This window comes from Garra rufa, unplaced genomic scaffold (genome assembly GCF_049309525.1).
Source record: "Garra rufa unplaced genomic scaffold, GarRuf1.0 hap1_unplaced_001, whole genome shotgun sequence".
Classification (NCBI taxonomy): domain Eukaryota; kingdom Metazoa; phylum Chordata; class Actinopteri; order Cypriniformes; family Cyprinidae; genus Garra; species Garra rufa.
In genome coordinates this window covers 4045586-4066126 of record NW_027394276.1, presented here as the reverse complement: position 1 = coordinate 4066126, position 20541 = coordinate 4045586, and the positions used below count along the sequence as shown (strand labels likewise).

The 20541-nt window shown below is 36.1% G+C and overlaps 1 long non-coding RNA gene across 1 annotated transcript; it reads left to right on the top strand.

Annotated features, from left to right (window-relative positions):
• The first annotated feature begins 1985 nt into the window (after positions 1-1985).
• On the top strand, positions 1986-6208 carry LOC141302395 (uncharacterized). The gene is made up of 6 exons (XR_012342386.1): positions 1986-2149; positions 2483-2508; positions 2686-2782; positions 3114-3203; positions 3511-3593; positions 5298-6208. It is a non-coding gene; the product is annotated as an uncharacterized lncRNA (long non-coding RNA).
• Positions 6209-20541: the final 14333 nt, after the last annotated feature.

Here is a 20541-nt window from a genome sequence, read left to right as displayed (position 1 = left end):
ACACAATGTAAACAGAATATCATTTTAAAGAGCTATATTAAGCGCATATGAGCTGTTTATGTGGTTTACGGATGAGCTTCGGGGCTGGCGTTTCTTCGTCCGTGTTCACAAAACTACACATTTTAAAGGCATTTAAAAAATAAAAAATAAAAACACTCCAGCGATTGAACAGTAATAGTAGATTAGTGTATTGAAAACGTTAAAATGCTTGCTTATTTGTGCTGCATTTTTGTGGAAACGAATTAGCTAGTAAAGACTGTTTCATGAATATGGTCTCATCGTTTGAACCACATAGTTCAACAAAGCACGGCCGTTTTTAATGACCAACTAATAACTTCTGCTATTTACCTGATTAGAGTTCTCAAAAAAATGCACCTGTATTGAACAAAGCACCTAATCACTCACGTAATATTTTCTTGCTCCCTGTCATTTCGCTGTATTTTATGTTTGATTTAGCACAGTTTCCCTCTTATACTCCGAAAGTTCCCTTAGGCATTTGTGCGCATGCGCACTACTCATAAATGTTGCTTTATAGAGGACGCACAAAAATACTGAATAAAATCATTTATATTTAGGTTAAACGTAGGTTATAGCTTTTACTTCATGTTAGCTTGCAAATTATGCCCAAGAACATAATTTATTAAGCCATATGTCTTGCTAACAAGAAACAATGCTTCTAACCACAGGTCACGTACGAAAAATAATGCCCAGTTTAGGCCATTCCACTCCACTGAAGGGGTGGAGCGGAAAATGAAAATAAATACGGCCTTTTAAAATTTAAATGTTCCAGCGATTTCATTCCGTCAACCCCTTTGAACAAGAGCTAATTTCAGGAGTTTGCAAGCAGTTTCATTTAAAACGGAGAGAGCTGCCTTCAGCCAGTGTTTTCTGTTTTACTGACATGAGAGTCAAGGCTCCGAGCTCTCGGTCTCTTTAAAAGCATTTAAATAAAAACACTCCAGCGACTGTACACAATGTAAACAGAATATCATTTTAAAGAGCTATATTAAGCGCATATGAGCTGTTTATGTGGTTTACGGATGAGCTTCGGGGCTGGCGTTTCTTCGTCCGTGTTCACAAAACTACACATTTTAAAGGCATTTAAAAAATAAAAAATAAAAACACTCCAGCGATTGAACAGTAATAGTAGATTAGTGTATTGAAAACGTTAAAATGCTTGCTTATTTGTGCTGCATTTTTGTGGAAACGAATTAGCTAGTAAAGACTGTTTCATGAATATGGTCTCATCGTTTGAACCACATAGTTCAACAAAGCACGGCCGTTTTTAATGACCAACTAATAACTTCTGCTATTTACCTGATTAGAGTTCTCAAAAAAATGCACCTGTATTGAACAAAGCACCTAATCACTCACGTAATATTTTCTTGCTCCCTGTCATTTCGCTGTATTTTATGTTTGATTTAGCACAGTTTCCCTCTTATACTCCGAAAGTTCCCTTAGGCATTTGTGCGCATGCGCACTACTCGTAAATGTTGCTTTATAGAGGACGCACAAAAATACTGAATAAAATCATTTATATTTAGGTTAAACGTAGGTTATAGCTTTTACTTCATGTTAGCTTGCAAATTATGCCCAAGAACATAATTTATTAAGCCATATGTCTTGCTAACAAGAAACAATGCTTCTAACCACAGGTCAAGTACGAAAAATAATGCCCAGTTTAGGCCATTCCACTCCACTGAAGGGGTGGAGCGGAAAATGAAAATAAATACGGCCTTTTAAAATTTAAATGTTCCAGCGATTTCATTCCGTCAACCCCTTTGAACAAGAGCTAATTTCAGGAGTTTGCAAGCAGTTTCATTTAAAACGGAGAGAGCTGCCTTCAGCCAGTGTTTTCTGTTTTACTGACATGAGAGTCAACCCAGACAGCACACATACGTCGGGCCGACGTCGGCCCGTGAACAGAACGTCGGCCTCATAAACTCTAGATCTAAAAAGGATCGGCCAGGCATAGGCGGGTGTAATTCAGTCACTGCTCTATTTTGCCAGCTCATCAAACATCGGCTCTGAGTCGGCTCACGACAAAAGGCCGATGCCGCACTTTTCTGTTTGAATTTGTACGGTTATTCGTCTCTTAGCAACCCACCAGAAAGATGGCTACACCTCCGGCGACATCCGTGGCTTTCAGGTAAGTTTTCACTTGAGTTAAATTGGAAAAAATATATTATTTTGTTAATTCCGTGACACTTTATAACTAATAAGGCGCTTGGTGCACTGTAGTACAGGTAAAAAGACTTTGCCTTGAGCCCAACTTGAGAATTGGGCTCATTTCCAAATAACTTTTACTTGTTAAGCTAACGTTAACGGATTACTGTGTTTCCAGTAGTTTTTCTGAGGGGACGAGCTAGACGCTGAGCAGCAAAAAGCTTAGTTCAGAGTTTGTTTTTAGTTTTTATTTCAATAGTGTTACACTGCTTTGTCCTAACTAACGTTTTTCGTCGTGTTTTTCACTCTGTTACAGGCTGCCAGAAAGTCTCCGTCTCTATGGTGAGCCATGCTAACGTTATTGTTGCGGTTCCTTTTTAAACTAAAAATCTGTTTTAAATTCATGATTGGATAATGATTAAATGAAACTAGATTAATAATGTAATGATTCAATTCTAGATGTTTACTTTTGTAAATACTGCGTGACTTTGACGTATTTTAATATGTTGAATATCTAAGTTTACGCTGGAGAGGTTGCCATGGAAACGGGGCGGCAGCAAGACACCTGACACAAAACTCCGTCTCTCGGTGCTGTTGTCGTCGTCGCTGCTTTTAGGTAAGTTTAGTGCTTAAAATCACACAAGTATTACATATAACTGTTCCTTACTTGTAATTGACTCGTTTCTGTTGAATATTTACTTAGTAGAAATGGTTTAATGTCTTCGAAAAAGTTCGTTAGCATCTCACAGATGAGGTATGCTAACTCTAGAGATTGAGCTCTTGTTTATGAATTTTTTTTATTTTTATTTATTTATTTTTTTTGCTGACAGATTGTCTGTGGGTTATTGGAAGTAGGCTCATTTATTGAACCTAAATGGCTGAAAACAAGTGAAAATGCTTCTTGATCTTGTAAGGTAAACACATACTGACAAAATATGTTCTTTCAGGATGACAGAAATAAAGCCTCCACAACAGAAGGGAAGCTCCAAGGTTTCAAAATGTCTGAATAGAGCTGCTGACAGAAGCAGGAAATACAGGTGAACCGAAGAAGCTCATAAAAATAACTTAATATGCATTTTTCACACAATATATTTAACCTATATAACCATGTGTCTGTTAAATTATTTTGCTAAATTAATATTTATTATAGTAATTTTAAGAAGCTTTTCACATCCAAATGTAACTACTTAACACTAAAAACATATTGTTATATAATTGTAGTATATTATGTATTCTTTTTTTCTGCATTGTACCTGTACTTTAACTTGTTTAACCTTCTAATAAACCAGCAACTGCATACTAAATATTGTGGTCTCTGTGACAAATTGCATGTTTTGTTCCTAGATTCTTCCATGATGATGGCCTGTGGCAGATCAGCAGACTCAGAGTGAACCTTCTTCTCCAAAGTACTGTAAACCAATGATCTAGTAAGTAAAATATCAAACATACACTACTGTTTCGTAAGTTTTGGTATGGTAAAGTTTCTTCTGCCCACCACAGCTTTGTGTATTTTGATAAATAATACAGTTAAGCAGTAATATTGTAAATTTAATATAATTTAAAATGATTGTTCTCTATTTTAATATAGTTAGAGAACTAATTTATTTCTGTGATGCAAAGCTACATTTTCAGTATCTTTACTCCGGTCTTCAGGGTCACATGATCCTTCAGAAATCATTAATCATGTGTTTGAGTTTAAGCAAGAGGATATTTTGATGAATAAAAATATATATATATATTTTCTTTTTTTTCATTTACAGCATTTATTTAGTTTCCTTTAACTTTTGATAATTGATAATGATAAGACATTGATAATTAGACATTAAAAATGTTTTTTCAGCAGCAAATCACCAAATTAGAATGATTTCTGAAGGATCATGTCACACTGAAGACTGGAGTAAAGATGCTGAAAATGCAGCTTTGATAAAAAGAAATTAAGTTCACAATATATTCACAAAAATCTGTTAATTTGTAATAATATTTTACAATATTATTGTTTTTACTTCATTTTTGATCAAATAAATGCAGCCTTGGTGAGCAGAAGTGTCTTATTTCAAAGAAGTAAACTTTTGAAAGGAAGTGCACATTACAGTTATGATGTACCTCCCACTTATAGGGCTAGTTCACCTAAAAATGAACATTCTGTCATTAATTACTCACGCTAATGTTGTTCCAAACCCGTAAGACCTCCTTTCATCTTCTGAACACAATTTAAGATATTTTTGATAAAATCCAAGAGCTTTCTGACCCTGCATAGACAGCAAGGGTACCACCAAGACAGAGAAGGGTAGTAATGACATTGTTGACATTGTCCATGTGACATCTGTGGTTCTACTGTAGTTTTATGAAACTCTGAGAGTAATTTTGTGCACAAAAGAAACTAAATTGGTACTCTCGTAGCATCATAAAATGAAGGTTGAATCGCTGATGTCACATGGACTATTTTAATAATGCTTTTACTACCCTTCTGTGTCTTGACCGTGTCAGGGCCCTTGCTGTATATGCAGGGTCAGAAAGCTCTCAGATTTCATCCAAAACATCTTAATTGGTGTTTTTAAGATGAACAAAGGTCTTACAGTTTTGTAATGACATGAGAGTGAGGAATTAATGAAAGAATTTTCATATTTGGGTGAACTAACCCTTAAAATTATACTGTGGCATATGTAGTCCATTCCGTGTCTGTTCCCTGAATACTGAGGGCAAATAATATATTTACCAAGGGTTCTATAAAAATTCTTATTGTGATTAAACCAGATCACAATAAACACAAATACGGGCAACAGCAGCGATAGTATTTGGCCTCTAATGAGGTTACAAAACTCAGGACTATTGATAATAGTGAGAATGTATCAAAGTCCACTAAAGTATATAAGCACATTTTTTGTATTTTATTCCTTAACTTTAAAATAGTCTTCCTGATAATGTCCAGGGGTCAGGTACAATCTTTTTGTTTAAATTAAATAAAAATACACATTTTTAGCCAAGCATTCACATAACACATCTCAAAACATTGCACTACAATTATATGTAATTTAAATAAATCATCCTTTGTCTGAAATAATATGAAAAGCTGCTATGCTAATCTTTCTCCTTTTGCTTTCCTGTTTCTTTCTCTGGATGCCCATCCCAAGGTTACCAGAGGTTACACCAGTTCAAGATCAGATCCAGCCTTACTTGTGAAGACTTCAGAAGACGGCAACACTCAAGTCTTCAGATGATGCCAGCTGTACATGGACATACAAAACTGTGAAATATTATCCTTATATTGCCTTTAAGGGTATACATTTTCAAGCCGCTTTGTATTATTGCAGTGTTTCTAATATCTGTAAATCTGTTTACCTATAAATCCCTTTTTACTTATAAGCAACACTCTGCAGGATGACTCATAATGAAATTATGAATTTTGACAAAAACACTTTTTGCATCAACAAAATGACAAAATACTGCGTTTTCCGTCATGCAGCAGAGTTTTGCTCATAAATAAACTGGGGATCTCAGAGAAATCTTTTACATATATTAACAACTTTGTAACATACAAAGTGGATTGAACATTGTTGACCTTACCCTTTAATAATGTTAAATGATTGTGTTTAACTGAACACTTCACTGGAGACTTTAGTAATGTTTTATCATAAAAGATTTTAAAATTTGTATCATATAACTTAAAACATTTTAACTGCTGTAGTGTTTGCTCAGTTTTTATTTTGTGTTCATGTAGCTCTTGTAATATTGTACATTGGTTTTTGCCATGAAGATAGATTAGATTCTGATGTGGCAATGAAAATAGATAATTACCTTTATCTTTGAGATGCTGTCATATGGACATTTCTTTGTTGCTAAAAGATCTTTCCCAGTAAGTCTCAGTCACCTCTGGCTGATTAAAGTTTTTTTTTTTTATTTACATTGTAACCTTGGAAAAATGCATTTTCTGTAAACCTACTTTGAAATGAGAAGTATTATGAAATGTGTATATAATTATAGAGCAGTTAACCATGGTTTTTCAATAGCAAAACTGTAGCAACTATAAGTGTAGTAAACAAGTTTTTTTTTTTTTTTTTTGGTTCATAAGGTTTTGATGCCATGGTTCTACTATAGTTGAATTGTAGTAATACTAAAGTAAAACTGTGGTAAGCATGACTGTAGTAACCATAGTTTTTTTAAAATCATAATAAATGTGGTTGCTATGGTTTTACTGCAAATACTATAGTAATGGTTAGTTTTGTACTTACTGTGGTTTTAATGCAACAGTCATTGTTAAACGGTTATTGTAGTAAAAATATTGATTTAGTTTTTACTATGGTTTTACTGCAAATGCTGTGGTTAATCTTTGAAAGAGTGAATGATTCTCATTTGTATGTCACTTTTGATACAAATATATCTGATAAATGTAAATGTATTTGTATGTTTAATGTCTGCCTTGAAAATGTTAATAAACAAGCAACCGTTATTGAGAGTGGTGTCCTGTGTATTGTTTTATTATAAACCAGCGGCTCCTGCCGCGGGTGGTACGTTAGAATAGGAATGAGCGAAACGCCGGTGAACCGCGCCCACGCCGAGCAGCCGGGATTTAAAGCTGCATCGGCCGAATGTCGGCCGGAGAGCATTTGCGATCAAATGCCGACATCGCGGCGACGTCTTGCCGATTAGCAAACGACCTCGGAGCGACATCGCGCCGATGGAATTTTGTAAGTCGGGACGACGTCGGCCCAACGTATGTGTGCTATCTGGGAAGGCTCCGAGCTCTCGGTCTCTTTAAAAGCATTTAAATAAAAACACTCCAGCGACTGTACACAATGTAAACAGAATATCATTTTAAAGAGCTATATTAAGCGCATATGAGCTGTTTATGTGGTTTACGGATGAGCTTCGGGGCTGGCGTTTCTTCGTCCGTGTTCACAAAACTACACATTTTAAAGGCATTTAAAAAATAAAAAATAAAAACACTCCAGCGATTGAACAGTAATAGTAGATTAGTGTATTGAAAACGTTAAAATGCTTGCTTATTTGTGCTGCATTTTTGTGGAAACGAATTAGCTAGTAAAGACTGTTTCATGAATATGGTCTCATCGTTTGAACCACATAGTTCAACAAAGCACGGCCGTTTTTAATGACCAACTAATAACTTCTGCTATTTACCTGATTAGAGTTCTCAAAAAAATGCACCTGTATTGAACAAAGCACCTAATCACTCACGTAATATTTTCTTGCTCCCTGTCATTTCGCTGTATTTTATGTTTGATTTAGCACAGTTTCCCTCTTATACTCCGAAAGTTCCCTTAGGCATTTGTGCGCATGCGCACTACTCATAAATGTTGCTTTATAGAGGACGCACAAAAATACTGAATAAAATCATTTATATTTAGGTTAAACGTAGGTTATAGCTTTTACTTCATGTTAGCTTGCAAATTATGCCCAAGAACATAATTTATTAAGCCATATGTCTTGCTAACAAGAAACAATGCTTCTAACCACAGGTCACGTACGAAAAATAATGCCCAGTTTAGGCCATTCCACTCCACTGAAGGGGTGGAGCGGAAAATGAAAATAAATACGGCCTTTTAAAATTTAAATGTTCCAGCGATTTCATTCCGTCAACCCCTTTGAACAAGAGCTAATTTCAGGAGTTTGCAAGCAGTTTCATTTAAAACGGAGAGAGCTGCCTTCAGCCAGTGTTTTCTGTTTTACTGACATGAGAGTCAAGGCTCCGAGCTCTCGGTCTCTTTAAAAGCATTTAAATAAAAACACTCCAGCGACTGTACACAATGTAAACAGAATATCATTTTAAAGAGCTATATTAAGCGCATATGAGCTGTTTATGTGGTTTACGGATGAGCTTCGGGGCTGGCGTTTCTTCGTCCGTGTTCACAAAACTACACATTTTAAAGGCATTTAAAAAATAAAAAATAAAAACACTCCAGCGATTGAACAGTAATAGTAGATTAGTGTATTGAAAACGTTAAAATGCTTGCTTATTTGTGCTGCATTTTTGTGGAAACGAATTAGCTAGTAAAGACTGTTTCATGAATATGGTCTCATCGTTTGAACCACATAGTTCAACAAAGCACGGCCGTTTTTAATGACCAACTAATAACTTCTGCTATTTACCTGATTAGAGTTCTCAAAAAAATGCACCTGTATTGAACAAAGCACCTAATCACTCACGTAATATTTTCTTGCTCCCTGTCATTTCGCTGTATTTTATGTTTGATTTAGCACAGTTTCCCTCTTATACTCCGAAAGTTCCCTTAGGCATTTGTGCGCATGCGCACTACTCATAAATGTTGCTTTATAGAGGACGCACAAAAATACTGAATAAAATCATTTATATTTAGGTTAAACGTAGGTTATAGCTTTTACTTCATGTTAGCTTGCAAATTATGCCCAAGAACATAATTTATTAAGCCATATGTCTTGCTAACAAGAAACAATGCTTCTAACCACAGGTCACGTACGAAAAATAATGCCCAGTTTAGGCCATTCCACTCCACTGAAGGGGTGGAGCGGAAAATGAAAATAAATACGGCCTTTTAAAATTTAAATGTTCCAGCGATTTCATTCCGTCAACCCCTTTGAACAAGAGCTAATTTCAGGAGTTTGCAAGCAGTTTCATTTAAAACGGAGAGAGCTGCCTTCAGCCAGTGTTTTCTGTTTTACTGACATGAGAGTCAAGGCTCCGAGCTCTCGGTCTCTTTAAAAGCATTTAAATAAAAACACTCCAGCGACTGTACACAATGTAAACAGAATATCATTTTAAAGAGCTATATTAAGCGCATATGAGCTGTTTATGTGGTTTACGGATGACCTTCGGGGCTGGCGTTTCTTCGTCCGTGTTCACAAAACTACATATTTTAAAGGCATTTAAAAAATAAAAAAACACTCCAGCGATTGAACAATAATTGTAGATTAGTGTATTTAAAACGTTAAAATGCTTGCTTATTTGTGCTGCATTTTTGTGGAAACGAATTAGCTAGTAAAGACTGTTTCATGAATATGGTCTCATCGTTTGAACCACATAGTTCAACAAAGCACGGCCGTTTTTAATGACCAACTAATAACTTCTGCTATTTACCTGATTAGAGTTCTCAAAAAAATGCACCTGTACTGAACAAAGCACCTAATCACTCACGTAATATTTTCTTGCTCCCTGTCATTTCGCTGTATTTTATGTTTGATTTAGCACAGTTTCCCTCTTATACTCCGAAAGTTCCCTTAGGCATTTGTGCGCATGCGCACTACTCATAAATGTTGCTTTATAGAGGACGCACAAAAATACTGAATAAAATCATTTATATTTAGGTTAAACGTAGGTTATAGCTTTTACTTCATGTTAGCTTGCAAATTATGCCCAAGAACATAATTTATTAAGCCATATGTCTTGCTAACAAGAAACAATGCTTCTAACCACAGGTCACGTACGAAAAATAATGCCCAGTTTAGGCCATTCCACTCCACTGAAGGGGTGGAGCGGAAAATGAAAATAAATACGGCCTTTTAAAATTTAAATGTTCCAGCGATTTCATTCCGTCAACCCCTTTGAACAAGAGCTAATTTCAGGAGTTTGCAAGCAGTTTCATTTAAAACGGAGAGAGCTGCCTTCAGCCAGTGTTTTCTGTTTTACTGACATGAGAGTCAAGGCTCCGAGCTCTCGGTCTCTTTAAAAGCATTTAAATAAAAACACTCCAGCGACTGTACACAATGTAAACAGAATATCATTTTAAAGAGCTATATTAAGCGCATATGAGCTGTTTATGTGGTTTACGGATGACCTTCGGGGCTGGCGTTTCTTCGTCCGTGTTCACAAAACTACATATTTTAAAGGCATTTAAAAAATAAAAAAACACTCCAGCGATTGAACAATAATTGTAGATTAGTGTATTTAAAACGTTAAAATGCTTGCTTATTTGTGCTGCATTTTTGTGGAAACGAATTAGCTAGTAAAGACTGTTTCATGAATATGGTCTCATCGTTTGAACCACATAGTTCAACAAAGCACGGCCGTTTTTAATGACCAACTAATAACTTCTGCTATTTACCTGATTAGAGTTCTCAAAAAAATGCACCTGTATTGAACAAAGCACCTAATCACTCACGTAATATTTTCTTGCTCCCTGTCATTTCGCTGTATTTTATGTTTGATTTAGCACAGTTTCCCTCTTATACTCCGAAAGTTCCCTTAGGCATTTGTGCGCATGCGCACTACTCATAAATGTTGCTTTATAGAGGACGCACAAAAATACTGAATAAAATCATTTATATTTAGGTTAAACGTAGGTTATAGCTTTTACTTCATGTTAGCTTGCAAATTATGCCCAAGAACATAATTTATTAAGCCATATGTCTTGCTAACAAGAAACAATGCTTCTAACCACAGGTCACGTACGAAAAATAATGCCCAGTTTAGGCCATTCCACTCCACTGAAGGGGTGGAGCGGAAAATGAAAATAAATACGGCCTTTTAAAATTTAAATGTTCCAGCGATTTCATTCCGTCAACCCCTTTGAACAAGAGCTAATTTCAGGAGTTTGCAAGCAGTTTCATTTAAAACGGAGAGAGCTGCCTTCAGCCAGTGTTTTCTGTTTTACTGACATGAGAGTCAAGGCTCCGAGCTCTCGGTCTCTTTAAAAGCATTTAAATAAAAACACTCCAGCGACTGTACACAATGTAAACAGAATATCATTTTAAAGAGCTATATTAAGCGCATATGAGCTGTTTATGTGGTTTACGGATGAGCTTCGGGGCTGGCGTTTCTTCGTCCGTGTTCACAAAACTACACATTTTAAAGGCATTTAAAAAATAAAAAATAAAAACACTCCAGCGATTGAACAGTAATAGTAGATTAGTGTATTGAAAACGTTAAAATGCTTGCTTATTTGTGCTGCATTTTTGTGGAAACGAATTAGCTAGTAAAGACTGTTTCATGAATATGGTCTCATCGTTTGAACCACATAGTTCAACAAAGCACGGCCGTTTTTAATGACCAACTAATAACTTCTGCTATTTACCTGATTAGAGTTCTCAAAAAAATGCACCTGTATTGAACAAAGCACCTAATCACTCACGTAATATTTTCTTGCTCCCTGTCATTTCGCTGTATTTTATGTTTGATTTAGCACAGTTTCCCTCTTATACTCCGAAAGTTCCCTTAGGCATTTGTGCGCATGCGCACTACTCATAAATGTTGCTTTATAGAGGACGCACAAAAATACTGAATAAAATCATTTATATTTAGGTTAAACGTAGGTTATAGCTTTTACTTCATGTTAGCTTGCAAATTATGCCCAAGAACATAATTTATTAAGCCATATGTCTTGCTAACAAGAAACAATGCTTCTAACCACAGGTCACGTACGAAAAATAATGCCCAGTTTAGGCCATTCCACTCCACTGAAGGGGTGGAGCGGAAAATGAAAATAAATACGGCCTTTTAAAATTTAAATGTTCCAGCGATTTCATTCCGTCAACCCCTTTGAACAAGAGCTAATTTCAGGAGTTTGCAAGCAGTTTCATTTAAAACGGAGAGAGCTGCCTTCAGCCAGTGTTTTCTGTTTTACTGACATGAGAGTCAAGGCTCCGAGCTCTCGGTCTCTTTAAAAGCATTTAAATAAAAACACTCCAGCGACTGTACACAATGTAAACAGAATATCATTTTAAAGAGCTATATTAAGCGCATATGAGCTGTTTATGTGGTTTACGGATGACCTTCGGGGCTGGCGTTTCTTCGTCCGTGTTCACAAAACTACATATTTTAAAGGCATTTAAAAAATAAAAAAACACTCCAGCGATTGAACAATAATTGTAGATTAGTGTATTTAAAACGTTAAAATGCTTGCTTATTTGTGCTGCATTTTTGTGGAAACGAATTAGCTAGTAAAGACTGTTTCATGAATATGGTCTCATCGTTTGAACCACATAGTTCAACAAAGCACGGCCGTTTTTAATGACCAACTAATAACTTCTGCTATTTACCTGATTAGAGTTCTCAAAAAAATGCACCTGTATTGAACAAAGCACCTAATCACTCACGTAATATTTTCTTGCTCCCTGTCATTTCGCTGTATTTTATGTTTGATTTAGCACAGTTTCCCTCTTATACTCCGAAAGTTCCCTTAGGCATTTGTGCGCATGCGCACTACTCATAAATGTTGCTTTATAGAGGACGCACAAAAATACTGAATAAAATCATTTATATTTAGGTTAAACGTAGGTTATAGCTTTTACTTCATGTTAGCTTGCAAATTATGCCCAAGAACATAATTTATTAAGCCATATGTCTTGCTAACAAGAAACAATGCTTCTAACCACAGGTCACGTACGAAAAATAATGCCCAGTTTAGGCCATTCCACTCCACTGAAGGGGTGGAGCGGAAAATGAAAATAAATACGGCCTTTTAAAATTTAAATGTTCCAGCGATTTCATTCCGTCAACCCCTTTGAACAAGAGCTAATTTCAGGAGTTTGCAAGCAGTTTCATTTAAAACGGAGAGAGCTGCCTTCAGCCAGTGTTTTCTGTTTTACTGACATGAGAGTCAAGGCTCCGAGCTCTCGGTCTCTTTAAAAGCATTTAAATAAAAACACTCCAGCGACTGTACACAATGTAAACAGAATATCATTTTAAAGAGCTATATTAAGCGCATATGAGCTGTTTATGTGGTTTACGGATGACCTTCGGGGCTGGCGTTTCTTCGTCCGTGTTCACAAAACTACATATTTTAAAGGCATTTAAAAAATAAAAAAACACTCCAGCGATTGAACAATAATTGTAGATTAGTGTATTTAAAACGTTAAAATGCTTGCTTATTTGTGCTGCATTTTTGTGGAAACGAATTAGCTAGTAAAGACTGTTTCATGAATATGGTCTCATCGTTTGAACCACATAGTTCAACAAAGCACGGCCGTTTTTAATGACCAACTAATAACTTCTGCTATTTACCTGATTAGAGTTCTCAAAAAAATGCACCTGTATTGAACAAAGCACCTAATCACTCACGTAATATTTTCTTGCTCCCTGTCATTTCGCTGTATTTTATGTTTGATTTAGCACAGTTTCCCTCTTATACTCCGAAAGTTCCCTTAGGCATTTGTGCGCATGCGCACTACTCATAAATGTTGCTTTATAGAGGACGCACAAAAATACTGAATAAAATCATTTATATTTAGGTTAAACGTAGGTTATAGCTTTTACTTCATGTTAGCTTGCAAATTATGCCCAAGAACATAATTTATTAAGCCATATGTCTTGCTAACAAGAAACAATGCTTCTAACCACAGGTCACGTACGAAAAATAATGCCCAGTTTAGGCCATTCCACTCCACTGAAGGGGTGGAGCGGAAAATGAAAATAAATACGGCCTTTTAAAATTTAAATGTTCCAGCGATTTCATTCCGTCAACCCCTTTGAACAAGAGCTAATTTCAGGAGTTTGCAAGCAGTTTCATTTAAAACGGAGAGAGCTGCCTTCAGCCAGTGTTTTCTGTTTTACTGACATGAGAGTCAAGGCTCCGAGCTCTCGGTCTCTTTAAAAGCATTTAAATAAAAACACTCCAGCGACTGTACACAATGTAAACAGAATATCATTTTAAAGAGCTATATTAAGCGCATATGAGCTGTTTATGTGGTTTACGGATGACCTTCGGGGCTGGCGTTTCTTCGTCCGTGTTCACAAAACTACATATTTTAAAGGCATTTAAAAAATAAAAAAACACTCCAGCGATTGAACAATAATTGTAGATTAGTGTATTTAAAACGTTAAAATGCTTGCTTATTTGTGCTGCATTTTTGTGGAAACGAATTAGCTAGTAAAGACTGTTTCATGAATATGGTCTCATCGTTTGAACCACATAGTTCAACAAAGCACGGCCGTTTTTAATGACCAACTAATAACTTCTGCTATTTACCTGATTAGAGTTCTCAAAAAAATGCACCTGTATTGAACAAAGCACCTAATCACTCACGTAATATTTTCTTGCTCCCTGTCATTTCGCTGTATTTTATGTTTGATTTAGCACAGTTTCCCTCTTATACTCCGAAAGTTCCCTTAGGCATTTGTGCGCATGCGCACTACTCATAAATGTTGCTTTATAGAGGACGCACAAAAATACTGAATAAAATCATTTATATTTAGGTTAAACGTAGGTTATAGCTTTTACTTCATGTTAGCTTGCAAATTATGCCCAAGAACATAATTTATTAAGCCATATGTCTTGCTAACAAGAAACAATGCTTCTAACCACAGGTCACGTACGAAAAATAATGCCCAGTTTAGGCCATTCCACTCCACTGAAGGGGTGGAGCGGAAAATGAAAATAAATACGGCCTTTTAAAATTTAAATGTTCCAGCGATTTCATTCCGTCAACCCCTTTGAACAAGAGCTAATTTCAGGAGTTTGCAAGCAGTTTCATTTAAAACGGAGAGAGCTGCCTTCAGCCAGTGTTTTCTGTTTTACTGACATGAGAGTCAAGGCTCCGAGCTCTCGGTCTCTTTAAAAGCATTTAAATAAAAACACTCCAGCGACTGTACACAATGTAAACAGAATATCATTTTAAAGAGCTATATTAAGCGCATATGAGCTGTTTATGTGGTTTACGGATGAGCTTCGGGGCTGGCGTTTCTTCGTCCGTGTTCACAAAACTACACATTTTAAAGGCATTTAAAAAATAAAAAATAAAAACACTCCAGCGATTGAACAGTAATAGTAGATTAGTGTATTGAAAACGTTAAAATGCTTGCTTATTTGTGCTGCATTTTTGTGGAAACGAATTAGCTAGTAAAGACTGTTTCATGAATATGGTCTCATCGTTTGAACCACATAGTTCAACAAAGCACGGCCGTTTTTAATGACCAACTAATAACTTCTGCTATTTACCTGATTAGAGTTCTCAAAAAAATGCACCTGTATTGAACAAAGCACCTAATCACTCACGTAATATTTTCTTGCTCCCTGTCATTTCGCTGTATTTTATGTTTGATTTAGCACAGTTTCCCTCTTATACTCCGAAAGTTCCCTTAGGCATTTGTGCGCATGCGCACTACTCATAAATGTTGCTTTATAGAGGACGCACAAAAATACTGAATAAAATCATTTATATTTAGGTTAAACGTAGGTTATAGCTTTTACTTCATGTTAGCTTGCAAATTATGCCCAAGAACATAATTTATTAAGCCATATGTCTTGCTAACAAGAAACAATGCTTCTAACCACAGGTCACGTACGAAAAATAATGCCCAGTTTAGGCCATTCCACTCCACTGAAGGGGTGGAGCGGAAAATGAAAATAAATACGGCCTTTTAAAATTTAAATGTTCCAGCGATTTCATTCCGTCAACCCCTTTGAACAAGAGCTAATTTCAGGAGTTTGCAAGCAGTTTCATTTAAAACGGAGAGAGCTGCCTTCAGCCAGTGTTTTCTGTTTTACTGACATGAGAGTCAAGGCTCCGAGCTCTCGGTCTCTTTAAAAGCATTTAAATAAAAACACTCCAGCGACTGTACACAATGTAAACAGAATATCATTTTAAAGAGCTATATTAAGCGCATATGAGCTGTTTATGTGGTTTACGGATGAGCTTCGGGGCTGGCGTTTCTTCGTCCGTGTTCACAAAACTACACATTTTAAAGGCATTTAAAAAATAAAAAATAAAAACACTCCAGCGATTGAACAGTAATAGTAGATTAGTGTATTGAAAACGTTAAAATGCTTGCTTATTTGTGCTGCATTTTTGTGGAAACGAATTAGCTAGTAAAGACTGTTTCATGAATATGGTCTCATCGTTTGAACCACATAGTTCAACAAAGCACGGCCGTTTTTAATGACCAACTAATAACTTCAGCTATTTACCTGATTAGAGTTCTCAAAAAAAGCAACTGTATTGAACATAGCAACTAATCACTCATTTAATATTTTTTATTCCCTGTCATTTCGCTGTATTTTATGTTTGATTTAGCACAGTTTCCCTCTTATACTCCGAAAGTTCCCTTAGGCATTTGTGCGCATGCGCACTACTCATAAATGTTGCTTTATAGAGGACGCACAAAAATACTGAATAAAATCATTTATATTTAGGTTAAACGTAGGTTATAGCTTTTACTTCATGTTAGCTTGCAAATTATGCCCAAGAACATAATTTATTAAGGCATATGTCTTGCTAACAAGAAACAATGCTTCTAACCACAGGTCACGTACGAAAAATAATGCCCAGTTTAGGCCATTCCACTCCACTGAAGGGGTGGAGCGGAAAATGAAAATAAATACGGCCTTTTAAAATTTAAATGTTCCAGCGATTTCATTCCGTCAACCCCTTTGAACAAGAGCTAATTTCAGGAGTTTGCAAGCAGTTTCATTTAAAACGGAGAGAGCTGTCTTCAGCCAGTGTTTTCTGTTTTACTGACATGAGAGTCAAGGCTCCGAGCTCTCGGTCTGCGAACTACACCACTGAGCCTCTTTAAAAGCATTTAAATAAAAACACTCCAGCGACTGTACACAATGTAAACAGAATATCATTTTAAAGAGCTATATTAAGCGCATATGAGCTGTTTATGTGGTTTACGGATGAGCTTCGGGGCTGGCGTTTCTTCGTCCGTGTTCACAAAACTACATATTTTAAAGGCATTAAAAATAATAAAAAATAAAACACTCCAGCGATTGAACAATAATTGTAGATTAGTGTTTTTAAAACGTTAAAATGCTTGCTTATTTGTGCAGCATTTTTGTGGAAACGAATAAGCTAGTAAAGACTGTTTCATATGGTCTCATCGTTTGAACCACGTTAGTTCAACAAAGTACGGCTGTTGTTAACCTCACCAATAACTTATGCTATTTAACTGATTAGAGCTCTCAAAAAAATGCACCTGTATTGAACAAAGCACCTAATCACTCACGTAATATTTTCTTGCTCCCTGTCATTTCGCTGTATTTTATGTTTGATTTAGCACAGTTTCCCTCTTATACTCCGAAAGTTCCCTTAGGCATTTGTGCGCATGCGCACTACTCATAAATGGTGCTTTATAGAGGACGCACAAAAATACTGAATAAAATCATTTATATTTAGGTTAAACGTAGGTTATAGCTTTTACTGCATGTTAGCTTGCAAATTATGCCCAAGAACATAATTTATTAAGCCATATGTCTTGCTAACAAGAAACAATGCTTCTAACCACAGGTCACGTACGAAAAATAATGCCCAGTTTAGGCCATTCCACTCCACTGAAGGGGTTTAGCGGAAAATGAAAATAAATACGGCCTTTTAAAATTTAAATGTTCCAGCGATTTCATTCCGTCAACCCCTTTGAACAAGAGCTAATTTCAGGAGTTTGCAAGCAGTTTCATTTAAAACGGAGAGAGCTGCCTTCAGCCAGTGTTTTCTGTTGTACTGACATGAGAGTCAAGGCTCCGAGCTCTCGGTCTGCGAACTACATCACTGAGCCTCTTTTAAAAGCATTTAAATAAAAACACTCCAGCGACTGTACACAATGTAAACAGAATATCATTTTAAAGAGCTATATTAAGCGCATATGAGCTGTTTATGTGGTTTACGGATGACCTTCGGGGCTGGCGTTTCTTCGTCCGTGTTCACAAAACTACATATTTTAAAGGCATTTAAAAAATAAAAAAACACTCCAGCGATTGAACAATAATTGTAGATTAGTGTATTTAAAACGTTAAAATGCTTGCTTATTTGTGCTGCATTTTTGTGGAAACGAATTAGCTAGTAAAGACTGTTTCATGAATATGGTCTCATCGTTTGAACCACATAGTTCAACAAAGCACGGCCGTTTTTAATGACCAACTAATAACTTCTGCTATTTACCTGATTAGAGTTCTCAAAAAAATGCACCTGTATTGAACAAAGCACCTAATCACTCACGTAATATTTTCTTGCTCCCTGTCATTTCGCTGTATTTTATGTTTGATTTAGCACAGTTTCCCTCTTATACTCCGAAAGTTCCCTTAGGCATTTGTGCGCATGCGCACTACTCATAAATGTTGCTTTATAGAGGACGCACAAAAATACTGAATAAAATCATTTATATTTAGGTTAAACGTAGGTTATAGCTTTTACTTCATGTTAGCTTGCAAATTATGCCCAAGAACATAATTTATTAAGCCATATGTCTTGCTAACAAGAAACAATGCTTCTAACCACAGGTCACGTACGAAAAATAATGCCCAGTTTAGGCCATTCCACTCCACTGAAGGGGTGGAGCGGAAAATGAAAATAAATACGGCCTTTTAAAATTTAAATGTTCCAGCGATTTCATTCCGTCAACCCCTTTGAACAAGAGCTAATTTCAGGAGTTTGCAAGCAGTTTCATTTAAAACGGAGAGAGCTGCCTTCAGCCAGTGTTTTCTGTTTTACTGACATGAGAGTCAAGGCTCCGAGCTCTCGGTCTCTTTAAAAGCATTTAAATAAAAACACTCCAGCGACTGTACACAATGTAAACAGAATATCATTTTAAAGAGCTATATTAAGCGCATATGAGCTGTTTATGTGGTTTACGGATGAGCTTCGGGGCTGGCGTTTCTTCGTCCGTGTTCACAAAACTACACATTTTAAAGGCATTTAAAAAATAAAAAATAAAAACACTCCAGCGATTGAACAGTAATAGTAGATTAGTGTATTGAAAACGTTAAAATGCTTGCTTATTTGTGCTGCATTTTTGTGGAAACGAATTAGCTAGTAAAGACTGTTTCATGAATATGGTCTCATCGTTTGAACCACATAGTTCAACAAAGCACGGCCGTTTTTAATGACCAACTAATAACTTCTGCTATTTACCTGATTAGAGTTCTCAAAAAAAATGCACCTGTATTGAACAAAGCACCTAATCACTCACGTAATATTTTCTTGCTCCCTGTCATTTCGCTGTATTTTATGTTTGATTTAGCACAGTTTCCCTCTTATACTCCGAAAGTTCCCTTAGGCATTTGTGCGCATGCGCACTACTCATAAATGTTGCTTTATAGAGGACGCACAAAAATACTGAATAAAATCATTTATATTTAGGTTAAACGTAGGTTATAGCTTTTACTTCATGTTAGCTTGCAAATTATGCCCAAGAACATAATTTATTAAGCCATATGTCTTGCTAACAAGAAACAATGCTTCTAACCACAGGTCACGTACGAAAAATAATGCCCAGTTTAGGCCATTCCACTCCACTGAAGGGGTGGAGCGGAAAATGAAAATAAATACGGCCTTTTAAAATTTAAATGTTCCAGCGATTTCATTCCGTCAACCCCTTTGAACAAGAGCTAATTTCAGGAGTTTGCAAGCAGTTTCATTTAAAACGGAGAGAGCTGCCTTCAGCCAGTGTTTTCTGTTTTACTGACATGAGAGTCAAGGCTCCGAGCTCTCGGTCTCTTTAAAAGCATTTAAATAAAAACACTCCAGCGACTGTACACAATGTAAACAGAATATCATTTTAAAGAGCTATATTAAGCGCATATGAGCTGTTTATGTGGTTTACGGATGACCTTCGGGGCTGGCGTTTCTTCGTCCGTGTTCACAAAACTACATATTTTAAAGGCATTTAAAAAATAAAAAAACACTCCAGCGATTGAACAATAATTGTAGATTAGTGTATTTAAAACGTTAAAATGCTTGCTTATTTGTGCTGCATTTTTGTGGAAACGAATTAGCTAGTAAAGACTGTTTCATGAATATGGTCTCATCGTTTGAACCACATAGTTCAACAAAGCACGGCCGTTTTTAATGACCAACTAATAACTTCTGCTATTTACCTGATTAGAGTTCTCAAAAAAATGCACCTGTATTGAACAAAGCACCTAATCACTCACGTAATATTTTCTTGCTCCCTGTCATTTCGCTGTATTTTATGTTTGATTTAGCACAGTTTCCCTCTTATACTCCGAAAGTTCCCTTAGGCATTTGTGCGCATGCGCACTACTCATAAATGTTGCTTTATAGAGGACGCACAAAAATACTGAATAAAATCATTTATATTTAGGTTAAACGTAGGTTATAGCTTTTACTTCATGTTAGCTTGCAAATTATGCCCAAGAACATAATTTATTAAGCCATATGTCTTGCTAACAAGAAACAATGCTTCTAACCACAGGTCACGTACGAAAAATAATGCCCAGTTTAGGCCATTCCACTCCACTGAAGGGGTGGAGCGGAAAATGAAAATAAATACGGCCTTTTAAAATTTAAATGTTCCAGCGATTTCATTCCGTCAACCCCTTTGAACAAGAGCTAATTTCAGGAGTTTGCAAGCAGTTTCATTTAAAACGGAGAGAGCTGCCTTCAGCCAGTGTTTTCTGTTTTACTGACATGAGAGTCAAGGCTCCGAGCTCTCGGTCTCTTTAAAAGCATTTAAATAAAAACACTCCAGCGACTGTACACAATGTAAACAGAATA